General features: G+C 41.9%; 1 protein-coding gene across 1 annotated transcript in view; it reads left to right on the top strand.

Moving 5' to 3' along the window:
* Positions 1–14,766: 14,766 nt before the first annotated feature.
* SLC12A8 (solute carrier family 12 member 8) overlaps positions 14,767–19,762 on the top strand; it is an 88,288-nt gene continuing 83,292 nt past the window's right edge. The window contains exon 1 of the mRNA XM_034786255.1: positions 14,767–14,885. The gene's annotated coding sequence lies outside the window, so the exon portion shown is untranslated. The remainder of the gene's footprint in view (positions 14,886–19,762) is intronic.

Here is a 19,762-nt window from a genome sequence, read left to right as displayed (position 1 = left end):
CCAGAAATGATGTGGATAATTTTAACAAGGGAAATATTTAAATATTTGGTTCTGGGGTACAGCACATTTTCATAGGGCTTATTTCCTGTTTTCCCCTCCTATAGATTTGGAATATTATTACCACACTTGATACTAATTTTAATTCAGAAATTGTGAGTTGATTGCATGACTATAGAGTAGGCTCACAAAAGATAAGTGAGACAGATTCGTATGCACACAAATAGCCCTTTGCACCACCATCGCACTGTACAGAGGTCATAGTCTAAATGAGAATCAGCCCTTAGTACGTTTAACTGCACATGCCAGAAATGTGAATTTTAATATTGCTTTGAATATATTGGATGAAAAATGCACTGTGTGTAATATATAATTTAATAGAGCATATTCTTCCTGCATTGAAGCAGAATCCATAAGAAGAATTGCAAATCATAGCATTGCGCATTTATAAGGAAGAATAAATCTTGTGATCAAAAATAAAAGCAAGACCTAGTGACATTATTTTACTGAAATGTTTTAGTATTGATGATTTTTGTATATAATTAAGACCATTTCCAGTAACAAAATCATTTTGAGAAATGTGTAGATCTGTTGATTGGAAATCTGTTTGACTTTGCATACGAAGTAGACTGGATAGCTATATCGCAGTATATGTAAAGATGACATACAAAGTCATGTAAACTCTGAGTTAAAGCTAGTATGACTCTCCTTACTCCACTCCTTTTTAGTCTGTGTACTGCTATGCACATTGCTTTCAGTCAGTGCACCATTACATGGTTGTGCAAGCAACAAGAAACATGCATCCCATAAATACGGGTTGAGAACACTATACATATAAATATAGTGCATCACTTCTGTTATGATTTTACTGAAATGTACACATATAGCATTGTAAAGAAAACAATGTATAAAGAGCCACACAAGATATGTAAACATGATTGCAGTCATAATTTTAAAAATGTGTAAAACGAATCTTAGATTGTGGGCGTACTTTGAAATATGACTGAGAAAGTTGCACCTCCTTATTCAGCAGATCTGTTTTCTGTATTCAATTTTCTTACTTTAGTGATATTTATTTGTAGTTATTTTTTTAGTTATTGGAAACAAGGCAACATTTAAATCTGAACTTGGTAGCCTAAGACTGTTGGCTTTCATGCTTTAAATGTAACATTGTCTAATGGTGTAGATCTGTGATCTTGAAAATAGGGACATTTGTCAATAATTTGATGTAATATATATTTATCTACCCCAGTTTTCTTTTAAAAGTAGCAATTGTTGCAAACCAAGCTGGAATACAAATATCCCCTAATTCTTCACTGAGCTAATATTATTGCAAAGAGAATAACACATTAAGCTATCTTTAATATTTGCTATGGTTATCATACAGAGAAGTATAATCATCTTGCTCTTAATATGACTTCCTTAACAGCCTGTCCTATCAGAATTGGTGCTCCTTGTGTTTAGAGGGTTACAATCCCTGTCCCTTTAACTTGGAATTTTCCTTTTACTTCATGTGATAAACCATACTGAAGCTCTACTCAGTGATCTACTCACATAAGTGGAGGCTGGTTATTACCAGAGTCTGGAAAAGACTTAATACTGATCTCATCCATCACCCTCACTAAGCCAATGGAGGATTGTTTCCTACAGTAACTAGTGTGATGTTTTGTCTAATCTGTTTCTCAAGACATGGAGTTAAACAAGTGCAAGTCTTTCATTGGGAACCAACAATTTTTTGAGAGGGACTGAAAATGGAACAGGTACGTGTTTTCCTTTCAGAAGCTGGTGAAGCCAGCAACACTGGAATGGTCTTTCAGGTGAGTGGCCTCTTCTTGTATGCCTCCTTTCTACTTCCACTGCAGGGCTCTCCTTCAAGTTCACATGCTCTGTCACAGCATCCAACCCATGCTTTAAATTATTAAACCTGTCAGATGTGTGCATATGAAACCCACTTCTGTTGATCACTGGCAGGAATTAAATATGATGGTGTGGTAAGAGGTCACATGGTAAATCCAGTCTTGAAAATTCTACTCATCCACTTGCCCGGTTTGAGCACAATTTTTTGACAGGCAAGTAAAATATAATACTTCAAAATTATAATTGTGGTAAAGACCAGGTGAGTGTAGGTTTTGTCCCTGGGCTGGTGAGTTTTCATGATAGTTTTGCAAAGGTGTTAATCCTGTTCTGTTCCTTTAGCAGCTTTACTCAAAAAAGCAGAATTCTTCCACTCATTATGACTACTGGCATAGTGGTTCTCCCTGACTGACAGAGGAACATACCTGTCAGCTAAGGAATCAAAAAGGGGACATATGAAAGACCTGAAAATTGGATTGCCATCGACTCCCCCCCTTCCTATGATAGTCGAGTTATACTTAGTATTTTAATACCTAGCTCTTATGTAGCATTTTTCATTGGTGATTTCAAACAACTTTACAAAGAAGGTCAGTTTTACTATTCCACTTTATAGATGGCGAAACCAAGACGCTGAGCTGGGAATAGAACCCACGTCTCCCAAGTTGCTGAGGATCTTGGGTGGCTGGGACTGCTTCTGGGGTCATTATGAAGGTTTGGGCACTTTAATTAAAAACATCCACAACCATATTTTATATATTCCTCAGCTGCAGCTATATACCAGCATCATTGTATCCTGGAACTGCATTAACTCGTTTTCTGAGCCGCTTGTTAGGGGAAATTTGAAAGATACAAGTAACTCTAGGTAGGGAGTTGTGTGCTAAAGCCAGAGAGCCTTTTTGTCAGGGGTTTAACATGGGCAGGTCAGGAATACATGTTATAAAGAGATAGGAAAGTTGTCAAAGTTCTTGTTGTTACTGAGTGGTTGGTGGTTTCAAAAGGACTTCTTCAGGAGGCAGGCTACAATTATGACTACAGGGAGCGGGGCTGGGCCCTTCATTTACTCTATCAAGGTTTGGGCCAGGAGGAAGGAAACTTGAGAGTGTGGTGACAGGGAGTGCTCTGGAAGCTCTGGGCCTTGAGCAATCATATACTGTGAGCTAATCCTGCATTCCTTCCCTACAGTGATGTTTAGAACAGACAGACTCTTTCAGCCTATGGCAAAGGTGGTTATGATGTCACTTTCTCTGGTAAATGAAAAGGCAGGTGAAAGTTTCGATTGCTCAGGCTGTGATTGCCTCAAATTTGAGGGTGGTTGTTTCTTTTTAAATACAACACTAAGGATAGTGGGGAGCAGGCAGAGTGGTTTTTCCTCTGTTAGAGCCTTTCCAAGCAATTTGATTTCTTTAAAAAAAAAAAAAAAATGTTGTTGTTCATCTGTGTATCTAATCTCCAACCACATGGTACCTTGTCCATCATTGTTATCCTTACATGAACCAGAGCAGCTCTGTGGAATATCTTAGTAAAGAATTTGATGGTAGCTAATAATTGACATTTAAAAAGTGAACATTTCCCAGTGAACATTTATCAGTGCTAATTTTCTGACACTAGATTGTCTTCTTCATAATTTAGCAGTGCAACACACACACACCCTATTGACAGTGGACCATCGCCCACCCAGCTAGCACCCAGGTACAAGCTTCTGTGAATGCAGAAGCTGAGGTCCTTGTGATTATGGGTCAGGAACTCCTGGCTGAAGAGTGGGTGGTTCTTGACCTAGGGAGGGAGCAGAGTGGAACAGCCTAGTCAGTCCCACTGCTGCCTCCGCTCAGCACCTCAAACTTCTTCCAGCTCTGCATGGCTTTGATGAGAGCCAGGCCCCGCAAGCATGCTGACTAGCACCCCTCCCCCGGCTTAACCTGTACCTGCTTGTGGGACTGCAGGGATTGTTCCTCTCCACTGAGCAGCTTAGTACCCAGCATCCTCGCTCTCAATCCCTTCTCTGCACTATCTACACCACTCCCCTATAATCATGCACCCTGGCACTCAAATATAATATGCAATAATCCACAGTAATATGCAGTATAAATGATTTGCTGTAACACCAGAGCTTTGGTCATTGCCCATGCACCATAATTTGGGGCCCACCCAAATTTCCACTCCTAGCTACTGATCTATGTAGGTGACAGCAGCCATGCACTTTCTGAAAAAGACTGATTCTTCCCTCTGTTGTATGCGCTCAGCAGAAGTTTTGTGGGTGGGTTGCAAGGCAGCTTTTGGCCCTGTGTTCTGAATCCCAGCATCACCAAACCACAACTGTTTCTTTTTTCTGGCTTGACTAGCATTTTCCCAACTGGAGTTCATTTTGTTGGCCAGTGCTTCTGTGCCTCTCATACACAAGAGCCAAAGTATGATACTGTAACAGTTATCATACACTACTACCCACTGATTAGTAAAGTAGTTTGGCTGTGGTTTTGCAAGCATACACATGTCTCTGGTATCTTAGGATATCTATGCCAGTACAGCTCTCTTACTGGCCTGTAAACATGTGTATTCATGACCATAGCCACAAGTTACATTTCTATCTGCTGACACAGTTCATTACACCAATATTATATTGTAGCCAGGTACCTTCTTTCAGAACAGATAATATTCCCTGGGCTGCATAACCTTATAAGCTGCTATTTGAGAAAGGTAGGCTGGCACAGGTACAGAAGTACAAGCTGTGACACTGAACACGTTCACTTTCACAGTTGCCGCTATATGATTTTTTCTCATGGTCAGATCTGATTATTAGTGCTACTTCACAAAGGCAGAAATACAGGGACTTTGCTGCTGTTAAATCAAAAGCACCAGGCTAGTCCAAATTAAACTTCCTTCACATGTGGTTCATTCTCTCTCTCATCCTCTCTCCAGGGCAAGAATTGTGTGTGTAGTGGAGTGTTTCCTTTTGAGGTTGTTTTTAAAATATGCACATTACTGTGTGTGTAAGAGAAGACTGGTCAAAGGGCTTTGCATGTGGTGCAGAAGATGAAGGTTGTGACGGTCCTTATTGATATGCATGGAAGTAAGAATATTTTTCACATTTTCCTCCACTTATATAGTGCTCCCAGTCTCTGTTTAGTTAAATGATGATCACTCAAATTGGTAGCCATTTTAAATATGGCTCACTTCCCTCTTGCTGACTAACCTGACTGCTACTATCGTTTCCACCTCAGGAATCTGCTTCCTGCTGTCTGATCTGCTACACTTCTTGGCCCCCAGAATTTGTCCCCGGCCTGCTTGTTTGCTTGCTCTCATTGTATATCATCTTTTTATCACTTCATCCACTCTGCCGATGAATCCGTCTCCACATTCCAATCCTCTGAGCAGTTTCAAATGGCTGGCATAGTATAATTTTATGGAGAAAGGAGATATTTCTATTTTAAAGTCTAAGAGGAACAATATTCAGTCCTGCTAGGATTGGCATCCAACATCTCATAACCTTGAAATGGGAGTTCTGTATTATTGGAAAGGGGAGATTCCTGGCTTTCCATGGGGACCCTGAAAGCACTCAAGATACCAAACTTCAAGTTCATATTGTTCTTCTGTATAACAAAGATATTTTAGGATGTTTTAATGTATTAATTGTATTTCCCCCCTCCCCGCTGAACTAAGGAACTTAGCTTTACAGGTTGGAGAGAGAGAGAATTTATTTATACCACACCACATCATCACATATTTCCTATATGTTGTCAAGTATCAGGGGGTAGCCGTGTTAGTCTGTATCTACAAAAACGCATCCGAAGAAGTGAGGTTTTTACTCACGAAAGCTTATGCCCAAATAAATCTGTTAGTCTTTAAGGTGCCACCAGACTCTTTGTTATATTTCCTATATGTAATTTTAGAGCGTGTTCTGTAGTATATTGCTTACCACGTCTCATTTTCACTGTTTGTTCTCTCAAAAATATTTAAATACATTTGGGAATGATTTATTGAGTAGACTTACAAAAATAACTGTGGCATATCAGTCTGGACCCTTTTACTAACGAGCTAAGCATTGCTAAAGGTAAATGAACTTTAACACGCGTCAGAAACACATATGGTTGCAGTTAAATGCTAGGGTGGGATTTTCAAAAATACTCAGTGTTAACGTAACTGCTCCCAGTCAAGATGATGTTAAAACTCCGATTGACTTAAGTGGGAGCATATTTAGGCCATTTTTGAATGCTTTTGAAAACCTATCCTTAACTTCTTGCTCAAAGTACAATTGTGCACACAAACCTTCCTCCCCATTCACACTGAGTCCCAACGCAAACCACTAACATCAGCCGTCTTAATTTTTCTAGTTTACATCAATTTTATGCCACCAAATTAAATGGAATTAATCCTGATTTGCACTGGTGTAAGTAATTAGAGAATCTGTTTTCTTCTAGTTGTAATGAACACTTAGGTCTTTGAAGGGAGGATGGTGGAAGGGTGGGCAGGAGAAAGGAGAGATCTTTAGAAAATTCCATCCTCGAGAGGTGGGTTTTTAAAAGACAATGACATTTCTCATACACAGATATTTATTGTTCTAGTCAGCAGGTCTGAGTTAGACCTCCCTATCCTTCAGGGGGCAGCTTTCTACCCACCACAGTTGAGTTTGTGCTCCACCTAATTGCACCATTCTGACCCCAGTTCACTTCCTGTCTCTGAGAGAACTATTTTAGGGTGTTTACATAGGGAAGTTATTTCAGAATAAGGTAGGGTGTGACTTTAAAATGCTTTAGCTATTCCAGAATATTTCCCCATGTGGATGCTCCTATTCTCAACTGAAGTAGCCAACAAGTTATTTAGTGATGGAATCTTCCTTTCCTCCTTCAAACACTCAATAGTCTGACAAACACTGAAGAAACCCACCCTGGATACATTGGTTCTAGTCAATTACTGCCTAGTGTGAAACCTCCCATTCCTGAGCAAGCTCCTAGAGAAGGTAAGCAAAGGCCAACTACAAGATCACCTAATTTAAGATTTCAGAGTGGTAGCCATGTTAGTCTGTATCAGCAAAAACAATGAGGAGTCCTTGTGGCACCTTAGAGACTAACACATTTATTTGGGCATAAGCTTTCGTGGGCTAAAACCCACTTCATCAGATGATTGAAGTGAAAAATACAGGAGCAGGTATAAATACATGAAAGGATGGGGGTTGCTTTACCAAGTGTGAGGTCAGTCTAACAAGATAAATCAATTAACAGCGGGATACCAAGGGAGGAAAAATAACTTTTGAAGTGGTAAGAGAGTGGCCCATTACAGACAGTTGACAAGAAGGTGTGAGTAACAGTAGGGAGAAATTAGTATTGGGGAAATAAAGTTTAGGTTTTGTAATGACCCAACCACTCCCAGTCTTTATTCAGGCCTAATCAGATGGTATCCAGTTTGCAAATTAATTCCATTTCTGCAGCTTCGTGTTGGAGTCTGCTTTTGAAGATTTTTGTTGAAGAATTGCCACTTTTAGGTCTGTTATTGGGTGACCAGAGAGATTGAAGTGTTCTACTGGTTTTTGAATGTTATGATTCCTGATGTCTGATTTCTGTCCATTTATTCTTTTGCGTAGAGACTGTCCGGTTTGGCCAATGTACATGGCAGGGAGCATTGCTGGCACTAGGTTCAGACCAGGACGTGGAGCTGAAACTGCTTTAGTGTCATTGCTGGATGAACTCCTCCAGTTAATGGATAAAGGGCAGACATCCCTTCAAATCCTCCTGGACCTCTCTGCAGCATTTGGCGCTATTTACCATGAGATACTGCTGCCTCACCTGAAAGAGTGGCAGGAGTCCAGGGTAATGTGTCCTGAAGGAACACACTCAACAAACAGTAATGGAAAACTGACCCTCCCCCACTTACCTCCTGATTTGTGGAGTCCCACAAGGATCAATTCTCCAGTCCTCTTCAACATTTACATGCAACCACTAGGTGATCTGGCCAGACAACATGGACTGAAGGATCAACGATATGCAGATAACACACAGCTCTACCTATCCTTCACCATGTATGACCATACCATTAACAACAAGATGGTCCAGGGCCTGGATGAGATCAGCTCATGGATAACGAGCAGCTAGTTGAAGCTAAACCCAAACAAGACAGAGGTAAGGCTGGTGGGCAGATTAAAGAGCAAGTAAGAAGAAAAGAGTGGCTAGTTCTACAACTAGAGACAATGGAGATAGCTAGGAGGATAGAGGATGATTTGCAGAAGACTATGAGTGAGAACAGAAGACAAGAAGATTGCAGCCAGAAAGAATAGAAAGAGGAAGGCTGAACATTTGCACCAACACCAGGAAGAGACAGGTCTACAGGGGACTCCCTACTAAGAACAGCAGAAAGGTCTGTCCCCAGAGGTGATCTGCAGAACAGAAGGGTGTGCTGTCTGCAGAGAGCTAAGATACAGGATGCGGACCTGAGACTGAAAAGGATCTACTGGGAGCAGGAAAGAGTCCATTGAGTTTCCTTCACATGGGAATAAATGATACTGATAGGTTCTTGCTATCAAGGCAGATTATGCCAGGCTGGAGAAACCACTTAAAGAAATAAGGAGGCTTGGGTGATCTTCAGTGGGATTCTACCTGTCCCTAGAGGAGGAGAGGGAAGGCAAGACAAGAGTACAATGATCAACAGATGGCCCAGGTAGTGGTACTAAAAGGAGGGCTTTGGGATAGTCAACCACTGGGAGGCATTCATGGACAGAGTATTGTTTTCTTAGAATGGACTCCACATGAGTAGGGAGGAAAATAGACTTCTGGGTTGGAGGTTGGCACAGCTAATTAAAAGCGTTTTAAACTAGCAATGTAGAGGAGACAGTTGGGAGATGCTTTTGTAATCTCAACACCTCATTCTAATATTGAGCAGCAGGAAAATCAAGCAAAAGAGATAGCAATGGGAAAAGGAACAAGAAGTTAGGAGAATGGACAAGAAGAGGAAAGATAATACCAGTATCACTGACTGTAATAGGTAGGCAATACTAGCAGTAAAATGACCTTACCTAATTAGGTGAGGAATATGGGTGAAGCCAAGCAAAAACAACTAAGATATCTGCACATCAATGCAAGAAGGCTGGATAACAAAATGGAGGAATTAGAACTACTGGTTCAGGAAGTTACAGGGATAACAGAAACAAGATGGAATGGTATTCATGACTGGAATATAGGTATTGAAGGGCATGTGCTGTTCAGGAAAAACAGAAATAAAAGAAAAGATGGAGAAGTAGTGTTGTATAATAATGACAAGGTAGACTGTAAAGAAATAGAAGTGATGGAATGGAGAAAACAGAATCTGAGTCAAATTTACTTTGGGGAAGAAAGGTAAAAGAGGCTCTATTGGGATCATGCTTGGGATCTGATTTGGATATGGATAGAAATCTCTTTAATATTTGTCATTAAATAAATACTACTGGGAATTGTGCAATCATGGGAGACTTTAATTTCCCAGATATAGATTGGAGAACAAGTGCTACTAATAACGGTAAGGTCCAGGTATTACTGGATGTGGTAGCCAACAGATTTCTTCACCAAATAGTTATTGAACCAAGAAGGGGTGATACCATTTTAGATTTAGTATTGGTAAGCAGCAAGGACTTCCTATAAGAACTGATTGTAGAGGACAACCACTTAGTTCATGTGATCATGAGATAATTCAGTTTAAACTACATGGGAAGATAAACAAAAATAGGTCTGCACTTAGGGTCCTTAATTTCAAAAGAGCAAATTTAAAAAAATTAAGAGAATTAATTAGGGAAGTGGACTGGACTGAAGAACTCAAGGATCTGACTGTGGAGGAAACTTGAAATTACTTTAAGTCAAAGCTGCAGAAACTATCTTAAGCCTGTATCCAGATAAAGAGGAACATTCATAGGGACGGGTTGTAGACTGAACTTGATAAACAAACATCTCAAACCGGTAATTAAGAAAAAGCAGAAAGCCTACAAGGAATAGAAGAAGGGATGGTTGAGCAAGGAGCGCTACGTCTTGGAGGTCAAAGTCTAAGGAAAAAATGAGAACTGCCAAAGGCCAGACAGAGTTGGATCTTGCAGAGGAAATTAAAACCAATAGTAAAAGGTTCTCTAGTCATATAAATAAAAAGAATACAAAAAAAGAAAAAGTGGGACCACTAAGCACTACCATTATGGTGGAGATTAAAGATAATGTAGGTATGGCATAACTAAATACTTTGCCTCAGGTTTAATAAGGGTAATGAGGCGTTTAGAGGTAAGTAGCAGGGTGGCTAATGGAAATGAGGATATCATATCAAAGGTGGAAGCCAAACAGCTTAATTGGATGAAAATCAGGGGGCCCAGATAATCTCCATCCAAGATTATTAAAAGAACTGTCACATGAAATTGCAAGCCCAACCACAAGGATTTTTAATGAATCTGGAAACTCACAGGTTACCCCCTATCACTGGGAATAGCAAATATAGTACTTATATTTAAGAATGGGGTGGGGAAGTGATCTAGGAAACGACATGCCTGTTAGTTTGACCTCAATTGTATGCAAAGTCCTGCAACACATTTTGAAAGAGAGAGTAGTTAAGGACATATAGGTAAATGGTAATTGGGATAAAATGCAACATGGTTTTACAAAAGGAAATACAGTAGAGTGAATCTACCTGGATTTCAGTAAAGCATTTAATACAGTTCCACATGGGAAATTATTAGTTCAATTGGAGAAGATGGGGATTAATATGAGAATCGAAAGGTGGGTAAGAAACTGGTTAAAGGGGAGACCACAATGGGTCATGTTGAAAGGTGATCTGTCAGGCTGGAGAGAGGTTATTAGTGGAGTTTCCTCAAGGATCAGTCTTGGAAGCGATCTTATTTAACATTTTCATTAGTGACCTTGACACACAAAGTGGAAGAGTGCTAGTAAAATTTGCAGATGACACAAGGTTGGGAGGTATTGCAAATAGGGAGGAGGATTAGAGTATCATACAAGAAGATTTGGATGACCTAGAAAACTGGGGTAATAGAAATGGAATGAAATTTAATAGTGCAAGGTCATGCACTTAGGGGCTAACAACAAGAATTTTTGCTATAAACTAGGGATGTATAAGGTGGAAGTGACAGAGGAGAAGAAAGACCTAGGTTTATTGTTGATCACAGGATGAGTATGAATAGCCAATGTGATACAGGCCATAAAAAAGGCTAATGGAATCCAAGAGTGCATCAGGTGATATATTTCCAGTAGAAATAGGGAAGTGTTATTACCATTATACAAGGCACTGTTGAGACCTCATCTGGAATACGGTGTGCAATTCTAGTCTCTCATGGTTAAGAAAGTTGAATTGAAACTGGAATAGGAGCAGAGAAAGGACTACTAGGATGGTTAGAGGAATAGAGAACCTACCTTACGAGAGGAAACTTTTAAGGAGCTTGGCTTATTTAGCCTAACAAAAGGAAGAATGTAGAGAGAGATGATTGCTCTCTATAAATACATCAGAAGGATAAACACCATGGAGGGAATGGCCCTTAACTTAAATAACTCCTATGTTTGCACAAGTACAAATGGATATAAACTGGTCATCAATAGGTTTAGGCTTGAAATTACATGAAGGTTTCTAATCATCAAAGGAGTGAAGTTCTGGAACAGCCTTCTAAGGGGAGTAGTGGGGGCAAAAAACCTAATTTGTTTTAAGACTGAGGTTGATACATTTATGATGGTATGATGAAACTGCCTACAATGGCATATGGCCCATCTGCGACTGCTATTAGGAAATATCTCCAACAATTGGAGATGGAACACTGGATGGGGAGGGCCCTGAGTTAGTACAGAGAATTCTTTCCCATGTGTCTGGCTGGCGGATCTTGCCCACCTGCTCAGGGTCTAACTGATTGCCATATTTGGGGTTTGGAAGGAATTTTCCCCCTGGTAAAATTGGCAGAGACCCCTTAGGTTTTTTTTTTTTTTTCTTCCTCTGCCATGTGGGGCATAGGTCACATGCTGGTTCGAAGAGTAAATGGTGGGTTCTCTGTAACTTGATGTCTTTAAATTAAGATTTGGGGACATCAGTAACTCAGCCAGAGGATAGGAGTCTATTACAGGGGTGACTGAGTGAGGTTCGATGGCCTGCAACATGCAGCAGGTCAGATTAGATGATTGCGAGGGTCCCTTATGTCCTTAATGTCTCTGAGTTTATGTGTTTGCAGTGATGGTGCAGTCTCCTTTGATTAAATGTACACCTACAACTGGATTCCTCACTGATGTTAAGCTCTCACATAGCAGCATCCATGAGTAATACTTTAACATCTCTGGTTGTCTAGAAGACTGTCCCGTCCTGGCAGATGAAGACCTGGCCTCAGTTATTCAGATCTTTTATTACTTCTTGTCTGGATTACAGCAATGCAACATATGTGGAGATGAAAACTTCAGCGCTTAGGAAACTTCAGCTAATCCAGAACTCCGCAGAGTGCCTCCTCAGCAGCATAGGCTACTGCCAACACATCAGATTTGTCCTCTGTTCTCTGCACTGACTTCTCGTAGAATTTCAAATCAAGTTCAAAGTCTCAGTCCTTGTCTTCAAGGAGCTCTAGGGCCAGGATATCTAAAAGTTTGCCTAAAGGTATGAGATGAAGATTCTGGGCAACAAATATATGCCTTTGGCCCAGCATAACTCTCTACAAAAAGGTTAAAGCTTGTCTCTGGGGGAGCTAGAACTTTCTCTGGGGTTGATCTGAGACTGCACATCTACCAATGTGATATATACACATCTACTATTATGTGCCAGCAATGCCCCTTTGCCATGTACATTGGCCAAACCGGACAGTCTCTACGCAAAAGAATTAATGGACACAAATCTGACATCAGGAATCATAACATTCAAAAACCAGTAGAACACTTTAACCTGTCTGGTCATTCAATGACAGACCTGTGGGTGGCAATTTTGCAACAAAAAAGCTTCAAAAACAGACTCCAACGAGAAACTGCTGAGCTTGAATTGATATGCAAATTAGATACAATCAGTTTAGGCTTAAATAGAGACTGGGAATGGTCAAGTCATTACAAACATTGAATCTATCTCCCCATGTAAGTATTCTCACACTTCTTATCAAACTGTCTGTCTGTACTGGGCTATCTTGATTATCACTTCAAAAGTTTTTTTTCCTCTTACTTAATTGCCTCTCAGAGTTGGTAAGACAACTCCCACCTTTTCATGCTGTTGTATATATATCTCCTCAATATATGTTCCATTCTATGCATCCAAAGAAGTGGGCTGTAGCCCACGAAAGCTTATGCTCAAATAAATTTGTTAGTCTCTAAGGTGCCACAAGTACTCCTGTTCTTTTTGCGGATACAGACTAACACAGCTGCTACTCTGAAACCTGACCCCTAGGAACTGAGGACCATTTCAAACTTCACCATCTTCTGCTCCAAGTGCAAGGCAAATTTATTTGATGTTGCCTTCTCCAGCATAAATACATAGCAACAAATCCTAAAACCATACCAAAATATGGCATTCCACAGCACACACTTCTCCTCCTGGGGAGAGGATGAGAGAACAGACTACAGAAGTGTAATTACATTGCTTAATGCACGACGGGAAGGTGCTGAGATATTGATGATGGGCAGGACCTCAGAACCTATATAGGATAGAAGGGAATTCCAGAATCAAAGTGCCTTAATTTGCTTTGCAAATTCCCGGCATAGACAGCCCCTTAGCGTGCCACTTGGGGAGCTATTTAGGAAGAGCTACTATGGAATGCCCTTGCATAGACAAGCCCTTATGCCTACTGTGCTCCATCAGGCTGAATGTGGGTGTGTGAGAATTTATTTTCACAAAGTGCTAGGACTTCCATATAAATCGAAAGCCTCCATTATGAATAAGAAATAAGGAAATGAATGATTGGTTTCATGTTTTCAGTGAAACTTGACTGTTTATGTGCCTCACTGTCTTCCACCCTTAAGGGGAAAAAATTATGTTCCCCGAGTGTCAATAAAGAATAAACAAACGGGCTTGCCAAGCAGGATGTTGAACCTATTATCTCTGATAATGGGACTCATTCTCTGTTTGCATATATAACCTGTCACATTCCCTCCCCACTGGCTGCATGTGTTTGTAACAGACAAAATTGTACAAGGCTCCTGTTACATGTGCTGCTCCCTTTGGATGCAGCCAACAAGGGTTGTCTCTTACTAGGACTAGTAGAAAATATACTGCAGGACACAATGCTGCACTGGCAGGGGCAGGGGCCAGATACCGAACAGGCCTTTTCCACCTCCAGACTCCATGCGCTATGGGTGAAATTGTGGCCCTAGTGGGAGTTTTCCCATTCACTTCAATGGGGTTAGGATTTGCCCCATATGGCTCTAATTCTGCTCTCAGCTCTACCAGTATAAATCAAACACCCTTGTAATGGAGTTGCTCTGTTTACTGGTGTGAGTGAGAGCTGGAGTATTTACAGTCTGGGAATATCAACACCAGCGTGGAGAAAGGCAAAGCCCTAGCCCTTGCTCCCCTAAGTGAGGGCAGAGAGTCTGCTGACCTCAGGAAGTGGTGGCAGGAGCGGGTCCGTATTTGGTAGCTAGAGGTAGGTGCCCTGGTTAGCTGGATGTGTGTAAGTCTAAATAAATAATAAGGGCCATCCAGCTGTTGGGGTTGCCCCCCATCCTGCTTTCTGGAGGCAAGTGAGCTCTCTGGGGAAGCCCTGTTGTCTGTCCCCCCTTTAGGCTGCCTAGCACAGCACTGGAGAACATGCTGGGGAAGGGAGTGCTGGCTGCTGGCTGTGGTCGGGGGCATGGAGAGTGACTGCGGCTGGATGGAGAGAGGCGGCTCTAGGGTTGTGCTCTCCGGCTCTTGTGCAAACTACCAGGGAGTGTCCCTGCCTGGGGAAAGGCCACCCCCCCGTCCCGCCGCCGCAGCACCAGCAGGGCCAGGCCCACGTGGCACTGAGTGCCCGGCCCAGGAGAGCGCAGACCGGGCAGTGCTGGCTGGAGGCTCGCCTCCCTCCCGTCCCGGACGCAGCAGAACGCGCCGCCCGGCCGGGGCTGGCTCTGCAGGGCAGAGGGGAGGCACAGCCCCACCCCAGGGTAAGGCGAGCCTGGGAGAGGGGAGGCCCCCAGCCAGAGGCAGGGGGAGCAGGGAGTGAGCAGAGCCAGCAGCTGCTGCGTGGGGGTATGTGAGCCCGGGGCTAGATAACCGGCTGCTGGTGGGGTGGGGCCTGTGGGCTGGACCCCACGCGCGGAGCGAGCACCAGGGGCTGCAGTGCGGTGGGTTGTTGCTTCTGGGGCAAACAACTTCTGGTTTGTTTTCCACTCACCCTGTAAATGGGCTGCCCGGAGACTGCCACTGACTGAGCAGAGAGCCAGGGGCTGCTGCTACCTGCCCCACTCCCAGGGCAAAGCAGGCGGGGGGGGGACCCAACAATGACAGGCAGGAGAGGAAAGGAAGATTAGGGAGACTCAGGAGCAGAAGGTGCAGGATCTTCACAAGCAGGCGAAGGCGGGGGCAGGGCGCTGAGAAAAAGCTGCAGGTGCCTCCCGGATCCAGGAAACTCCTGCTCCCAGATTGAAGGGGGGCAGGGCTCGCCCTCCTTCCTGGTCCTCTCTAGGACTCGTCAGCTCAGAGGTTCCACCTCAACCTGCCCGGCGCACGCACCTGCCTAGCTCGGCTCGGATGGCTGGGGGGGGTTCGCAGAGCCTCGTGTCTGGGGATGGAATGACCGTGAGCCGAGCTTCGGAGAATATGCATTTAAGGGCCCCCTTGGCAGGCTTGAGGAGGTGTGCAAGGTGATGTTTGTGGCTGGTTAAGCTAGTTTCGTCAAAGAGGCTACGGAGATCCAGTCTGTATACTGGTAAATCTTGGAAGGAATAGCTGTCCCATCTGTGAGTTTCCTTGGACATCTCTTATTAAAAAACAAACAAAAAATAATAATAGTTATTAATATTTAAAAATTAACAATAAGAGGTGGGTGGCTGTATTTTCTGTAGGTGGTCAAAGAGGTGAGAGCTCTTTCATCAAGAATGGTTTGATTCACTTCAGTCTTTGATTTATACCATAATATTCATGATAGTAGTGCCTAAGGGAAGATGAGAACAGGACCCTGTTGTGCTGGGTGCTGTACAAACAGAGTAAGAGACAGTCCCTGCCCCAAAGGCCTTACAGTCTAAATAGACGGGACAGACACAGGGTGTCGGAGAAAGAGAGAGAACATACAGCCAGAGTGAACAATGCAATGATGGCAAATGTCATTTACTTCTGTGATTTATTTTATTATATAAATCCTTCCAGTGGGGTTTGTTCTTGTTTTGTCATTATAGCTAGTCATTTACAGCATAAGTGTAACAGTGTCTAGTTAGCTAAGGTGATGGGGACCTTATAAACAACTTTAAATAGAAGTAAGTTAAGTCAGCCTGTAAAATTGATATACTACTAGAGAGAGTTTGTCCTTAATATGTAATACTCTGTTACTATTGTTTTCAAAATATAGCAGAGCAACAAAATTAGCTTGGATATTACATTACCTGGATAACATTGTTGTATTTGTATATAATCAAACGTTCCTGAGTGTGCTATTTAAGTTTATTGTGCTGACTGCTATTTGATTGATCTTTAATTCATTTCTTCCGTGGGGTCCTCAAAATGAGGTGTTTTTTAAAACTTCACTATGATGAGAGTTATTGAAAACAAAGTGCTCTAAGCTGCTGGGTACCATCACAAAACAAACCTTGAAAGTAACTCCTATGACAGGAAGGGAGCCCCTTCAGAGGTCATTGGACCACACACAATTGCAGTTGGAAATGTTTTAACCTCTTTTCTTTAAAAGAGGCCATCTGTTGAATAACTTAGAGTAGTGATTTGGGCTGAGAAGTTTCTTTAATGTGATTATTAATGAAATAGTCTTAGTCTGAAAAGGTACAATGGCAGTTTGAGCTGCAGAATGCACACTAGAGGCTGTAATTTTCATCTTCCAGAATAAGCCTTTATAATTAAATATGAAAGTATCTCAGCTTCCAAATTACTTGTCACCATAAAAACAAACAAAAAATCAACCCTACATAATTATTTCCCCTTAAAACTGCAATGGACATATTTCCCCAAAAGCTCTTGTTTTGCTCTTAGCCATGAAAGCCATGGGGAAATAAATATGTGGTCATTGATTACATTTCTTTGATTTATTTAGTGCTGGGGAAGTGGCTATCAATCAAAATTTGAATTAGACCCTAATTTTATATTTGGGGAAAGGAATTATTATTCTAGCAGACTAATTTTGAATGGTGTGTGTAGCATAACATGCTTTAGCCATGGTGTGGCAAATGCTAGATAGAACCGGGGTCACCCAATGAAAATTAATAGGCAGTAGGTTTAAAACAAATAAAAAGAAGTATTTCTTCACACAGTGCAGTCAACCTGTGGAACTCATTGCCAGGGGATGTTGTGATGGCCAAAACTATAACTAGATTAAAACAAGAATTGGATCTATCCTCCATGAAGTTATCAATAAATGGCTATTAGTCAAGATGGTCAAGGATGCAACCCCATGCTCTTGGTGTCCCAAAGCCTCTGACTGCCAGATGCTGAGACCAGATGACAGGAGATGGGTCACTTGATGATTGCCCTGTTCATTCTCTTTGAAGCATCTGGCATTGGCCACTGTTGGAAGACAGGATACTGGGGTAGATAGACCATTGGTCTGCCCCAGTATGGCCATTCTTATGTTCTAACCTAGATGGATATTTTGTGGTGGTATTATTGAGCTAGGCACATAATACACACACACAACAAGAAGAAGGTCCCTGCCCCAAAGACTACAATCTCAGACCCTGATCTCACAAAGACGTGTGTTTATTTATCTTACATACTGTAAAATTCCGTCGACTTCAATGGGACGACTCACTTTGTACAAAGTTAAGCGTGTGTAAGTCTTTGTAGAATCAGAGCAAAATATTTCCTTTCATTTACGAATCTTGCACAGCGTCCTACATAAAACAGTATCCCAATGCTAAATGAATGCAAATATTTGTGATACATGTATGTGTATAAATCATTGTAGAATTAAGTTATAGGAAAGGGAGAAAAATTAGGGAGGCCGTTCCATACAGCAGTAGCTGCAGAAAAGAAAGTTCAGACCAACGGGTGAGATTGTGTGCAGGGAGAGAGAGAAGTTAGTGATAGACAAGCAGAGGGATTGGGGAGTAGACAAGAGAGAGCAGGGATTCTCAGAGACTAGAGTGAGTAGAAGAAGGAAGAAAAATCTACTTTTTAAATCCTCCAACAGGACAGCAAAATATCCTGGCAAGGTTGCACCTCAGTCCTGTAACCTATACCACAGTCTACCTGCAAGTTATAAATTTCAGGACTGGGGCCTTACTATGTGAAAGATGTTTACATTTGCCTTTGGAAGATATGGTAAATGAATGATTACTTCTTGATATTCCAGACTTGCTGCAAATGTACTTTTGCTGCTAGGAATGCTTTACCTATGTGTCCCCCAAGGTACTGCAACAAGCATATGGGTCTTAGAAATGAACTCCGTAAAATGAACAAGGACAGCGATGCTCCACTTTTACTTCCAGGTGCATCTTCCGTAAATAAAATGAATGTTAGTGATCACAGTGGCGCTTTACTAAATAAAATCTCTTCCCATTAAAGAGCAGCCTGATGCCTTGTGGAACGCTTTGAAAAATATTCTACTTAAAAGCAATTTTGCCGGCATGTCCTGTATTTTCCTCCCTCCGTTTTCATCATCGGGCTATTTGCATAAAAACACAATCTTTGTTCCTTAAGAGTTCATCTGCTCCTGCTGCTGCTTCCCTGCTTGAAGCCCCAACCGCCCTATAACAGCAACCAATTGTGATATTATTGTAAAGGATTTTTTTTTTTTTGCTTCAAAGGGGGGAGGGGGGAAATGAGCAGCAGGGAATCAATGAACCAAATGCACGGGGTAAAGGAACACCTCCTGTGCTGTCCAATGTACCAGGCACAGCAGAAATGCTAGAAAGGAGGATCATCAGTGCAACTACTGGGGAGCACAGATGTTGTTTCTGTACTAGTGTGCTCACAATGTTCTGTTTGAAGGCAAAGGCAGAATTAGAAAGGAAGGCTGGTTAAGGACGGGTGGTCTTGTGGTTAAGGCCCTGGGCTGGGACATGAGTGATCTGGATTTAAGTCCCATCTTGCCTCCCAATGTTCTGTGTGACCTTGGGCAATTCTCTTAATTTCTCTGTCCCACTGTTCCTGCAAGCTGAGGACAATAATTTTCCTTTCTCTGTTTAGATTGTAAGTTCCTGGGGACAGAGACTGTCTCTCCCTATGTGTTTGTACAGCGCCTAGCGCAGTGGGTCGCTGAGCTCATTTGGGGTCTCCAGGCACTACTCAAATACAAATAAGTAAACATGGATTTTTGTAATCATGATTGATTCTTTGTGTGTGTATTTGTTAATTCCCGCTACCATGAAGTGTAATTAATACTGATGTTAGAAACCCAAAGGAACAACAAAGTTCCCATCATCAAATTTAAGAACTATCAGAATACATGCTAAACATCATTGTTCAATCCTTACGTTGTTGTTACGTCCTTTGCCCCAGCTGAGATTGGTCTCTATAAATACATCAGGGGATAAACACCGGGGAGAGGGAAGAGCTGTCTAAGATAAAGGACAATGTTGCACAAGAATGAATGGATATAAACTGACCATGAATAAATTTAGGTTGGAAATTAGGTTTCTAAGCATCAGAGGAGTGAGGTTCTGGAATAGTTTGCCATTGAAGTAGTGCAGGAAAGAAAACTAACTAGTTTTAAGATGGAGCTTGATATGTTTCTGAATGGGATTATATGACAGGGTGCCTGTGATAGCGGGGGACTGGACTTGATGACCCAGGAAGTCCCTTCCCATCCTCTGCTCCTTACTCTCATCTGTTAATATGCATTTCTGTTTTGACCGTAAGCTGCTTGGGGCAGGGACCT

Source organism: Trachemys scripta, chromosome 11 (genome assembly GCF_013100865.1).
Source record: "Trachemys scripta elegans isolate TJP31775 chromosome 11, CAS_Tse_1.0, whole genome shotgun sequence".
In the NCBI taxonomy this organism is placed as follows: domain Eukaryota; kingdom Metazoa; phylum Chordata; order Testudines; family Emydidae; genus Trachemys; species Trachemys scripta.
The sequence above is the reverse complement of the archived record's forward strand: the minus strand, read 5'-3'. Positions and strand labels throughout refer to the sequence as shown.